Below are 4,761 nucleotides of genomic sequence, written 5' to 3'. Positions count from 1 at the left end.
ACAAAATATCACTGTGTTCTTTTGAATAGAATTGTGATTTTTCCTAGGGAAAAAATATAAAATAAAAAGAAATAAATTAGTTAATTGCAATATTATTTTTTATTATAAAATATTATTATATTTATTAACATAATAAGATATCTTAATTTTAGATTTATTAAGTGTATATAGAATCAAACTTTTCAAGGTGTGAACCATTCTTCAAATTTTGTAGTACAAAAATGTTTGCATTTTGAGATATTTGATCTCCCTAGACACTTAGTAAATTAAGCATCAAAATGAATCTTATTATTTAAATAAATAAAGAATATTCAATAAAGAAAATTTACTATTCACTCTCCCAGTGAGGGTGCCTAAAAGGAAGCAACACTTCTAAGCAATGGGATGAAAGCCAATATCATTTATGAAGGGTGTTGTAGGCTATCCAAATGGAACACTACACGTATTTGACAACACATTTTGGTGGTGAAAGGAAAGGTTTATTCATGCAAACAAAGTTTCATGATGAATCTAGGGGAGTCTATTGCCATGGAAGTAACTCCACACCATGGAACAACATTGAAGCCTTATCTAAGTAAGATGTAGTCATAATCCTCCAGAGAGTGGAGGAATTACAGTAAGAGGCACGGAAAACATTGAGGAAGAGAGAACATCATTTAAATTGGACTCATGAGTCATGGAAACTACAACATAGAAGGTTATCTGTTAGCAATGCAATTCATTATAGTTTGATTTTTCTAATTTCTTACTGCTTTTCTTGGCACTACTTTTGGAAGCTACGAGATATATGGTTTGGGTGGAAAATATGTTCTAGGAAACTAGCCCAAAAAGTCTATGTTAATAGTGATGTCCTTGGCAACAAGCATATTTTGAGCCTATGGAATTCTAATAGTTTCTTATGGTTTCGATACTATCGAGGCAAGGCCTGGATGAGAAGAAATTCACAACATTGGTCTCAAGGTAACCCTGATATCCATTAATATTACAATGAATTTTTCATTTTCAGATGTAAATTACAATTTCTAAATCTTTGGAATTTCTATATCTTGGCATCCCCTCAATTTATAAACAATTTCAAGTTTACTTTTCTAGCCCTTTTACTGCCCTGCCCCACTTCTAGCTCTCTGTCACACTCCTCCTTCACCTATCTATCCCCTCTTGGACATCCCTATTTTCCTCCCCTATCTAGTTTCCCCTTACTCGTCGCCTAACCACCTACTCTTGTACCCATTATTCTATCAATGCCTCCCCCTTGAAGTTCCATCCTCTCTTCAAATCTCACTCTCCCTAATTTTACCCTGTTAATCCCTTCCTGGTCTATAATGACTAGATGGAGATTATCCTTAGGAGACATAGGGGTAGAAGGGGAAATGCAAGCTCCTCTACGAGCCCAGACCCCACTCCATCGTCCTCCTCACAAATTCAATTCCAAACTATTGCAAGACAAGCTATGGCTTACTATGCCAATATAATCCATGAACTAGTCAGGTGCACCATCGTAGAAGTCGACGAAGAAGTTCGAATAGAATGAAAACTGTTCCTACAACCTGCAGTGCTGCAACGTAATTTCATTATTGTTAATAAATTCTCTAATAAAATTATATTTAGTGTCAATGTCCTTGCTGCTCTTGTAAAAAACAAAATTCTTTGATAATGTAATTTCATAATTGTTGTCACAATAAATAGTTGTTGTTCCCTCTTGTTCCTGCCATAAATCCCTCAACCTTCTTCTCATCCAAAATTCTTAACACATTGTTTTTGTTGCGACAACATATTCAACTTCTTTTGTTGACAATGAAACTATCCACTGCTTCTTGGAGGACCATGAAATAACTCCCAAACCCAAATGAAAAACATATCATGATGTCCTCTTTCTATCATCAACACTTCATGCTTAGTCACTGTCTGTGTAACCAAGCAACCTAAAATCATTTGTTGTGATGTACAAAATACCATATTCTTTTGTCCCATTGACATACCTTAAATTTTTTTTGGTTGCTTGTCAATGCATCCCCTTGGGTGTCTCCATGAACTTTAATACCAAGTTTACTGCATACATTATATCTAGTTGCTATCAAGTACATCAAAATACCCACCATACTTTTGTATAATATCAAATTGACATTGATGTTGCGATCTTCTTTGCTCAACTTCAACCCCACGACAATTGGAGTTGGTGTGGGCTTGTTGTTCAACATATTAATCCCCTCTAAAATGTCTGCTACATACTTTGCTTGAGAAATAGAAATAACATTTTTTGTTTGATTCACTTCTATGCCCAAAAAATACCTTAACATCCCCAAGTCTATCATTTCAAACTCGATTTTCATGAATTTTTTTAAATAAAAAATGAGTAAATCATCAATCCCTATAAAAATCAAATCATCTATATATAAAAAAACAATAAGAAGCTTACCACCACTTTCTTTGATGTAGAGAGTAGGCTCATTGTCACATTTGTCAAAGCCATTGTCCATCAAGTAAGAATCTATTCTATTATACCATGCACGCGGTTGTTGATTCAACTAATAAAGAGTTCTTCAACCTATGCAATTTGTCTTCTTGTCCTTCTACCTCATAACTAGGTGGTTTTGCAACATATTCTTCCTCTTTTACCACTCCATTCAAGAACATTGACTTCACGTCCATTTGATACATTTTCCATTTATGTTGCATGGTAATTAACAAAAGTGTGTGCACTATTTCCATCCTCGCGAGTGGTGAAAATGTCTCCACATAATCTCTTCCATGTTGTTCTTTGTATCCTTTAAAATCTAGCCTTGCTTGATGCCTTTCAATCTTTCCTTCAACATTACTGTTGGTCTCATCAACCCACTTCACTCCAATGACTTATTTTCCTTGGCAGAAGCTCCACTAACTCCCATGTGTCATTCTTTTCTATTGCTCCTATTCTTCATCCATTGTCGCTACCCATTTTTCTTCTTTGGCTGCATCCTCAAAATAGATTAGGTCATATACATGACAAAATAAAGCAAATAAGGAATTCAGACTTGCGCTACTATCAACTTCATTTTGCTCGTAAATTTCACTTAAATTTCTAAATTTTGTCTTCTTATGCTTGCGGAATTTGGGATTGACATGTCATTTAATGTTGCTCTTGAAGTAGATGATGTTGTGGGTATCTGTTGTGTACTTGGAGTAGTATTTGCTTGACTTCGTGACATAGTCCTATTATTTGTTGATGGTGTCACATGTTCACTATTTTGTTGAGCTTGAATAGGAGTAGGAGGAGTCACCATTGAGGAATTACTTGTCAATTCCTCTTTGTCTTCCTATGGTATGCATGGTTTCACATTGATTGTCTTCTCCAAACTTCCATTCCATGCTTCATCTTCTATGAACTACACATCTATGTTGATTATGACCTTCTCGGTTAAAGGATTGTAGAGTTTGTATGCCTTGGATTCATCACTATATCCAAAAAATATGGATTTCTCCCCTTTGATGTCCAACTTCTTCCTTAATTCATCTGAGACGTGCATATGCCACACACCCAAACACTTTCATGTGAGTGACACTATGATTTCTTCCACTCCATTCCTCTTTAGGAACCATATTCTTGACACTTTTGGTTGGACATCTATTTATGATATATGTTACGCAAGTGACAACTTAAACCCAATAGTCATTTGGAAAATGGTTTGCCTTCAACATAATCCTTTCCATTTCCATAATGGTCCTATTTTTCCTTTCCATAACACCATTTTGTTAAGGTGTATACCTTGTTGTAAATTGTTTGTGAATTCCATGCTCCCTACAAAAACATAGGAAGTCATTTGAGATGTATTCGCCACCTTTTTCAGTCCTCAAAACTTTGATGTACTATCCAATTTGCTTAGCACCAAGAGCTTTGTATTGGAGGAAGCGATAAAAAACTTCACTTTTCTACCTTCAGAAGTAGACCCATGTCTTCCTCATGTAGTCATCTATGAAAGCCAAGATATAATAGTTGCTACCAATTTATGGTGTTTACATTGGTACACAAAAATCTGAATGGACAATCTCTAAGGGTGCCTTTTCCCTTATTAAAATTCATGCTAGAAATGATTCTCTATGTTGTTTGCCCAAGATGCATCCTTCACATAGGTTGTCTGATTTTTCTATGAGTGGAAATCCCTTCACCATGCATTTCCTATGCAGCAAATTCAAACCTCCAAATTTAAGATGACCAAATCTCAAATGCCATAACCTGTTTTCATCTTTGACCTCTGCTTGAAAGTTTATTTGTGTGACAACCAAATCTCAAATATCTTTAGAAGAAAATAGAGCCCTCATTGTAATAGCCCAATAACCATAATTTTTTCCATTAAATTGAGGTATTTGAGAATTAGTCAAGCTTGTGCTTGATATTACCATTTCTAAATTAATAAACTTTTGCACCATCTTTGATACTAAGTGATAGTCAATACAGAGAGATTTCTTTCACACAATAATCATGGAGATTAATTCACACCGCAACTTGAGCAACTAAGACATAATTAAACTCAAACTTTATGCACAATAGAACACAGTAAAAAAATGGTTAGACCATAAAATCAAACATGAAATTTCCAGAAAACATTGCAAAAAAATATACTTTAATTATGATTTCAAAACACAAGAAAATACATTCACATGAGAAATGAAGATTGCAGTTCCATCACCCAGTAAAAATAGGAATTTAACAAAGATTTACCTGTCTCTTCTTGCACACTAACATACAGTAAAACACAATAATAGGCTAATGGAGGTTGTAGTTCC

Source organism: Pinus tabuliformis, chromosome 8, assembly GCF_031772625.1.
Source record: "Pinus tabuliformis cultivar Carrire ecotype Pingquan chromosome 8, CPIR1, whole genome shotgun sequence".
Taxonomy (NCBI): Eukaryota; Viridiplantae; Streptophyta; class Pinopsida; order Pinales; family Pinaceae; genus Pinus; species Pinus tabuliformis.
Note: the sequence above shows the minus strand (reverse complement) of the source record.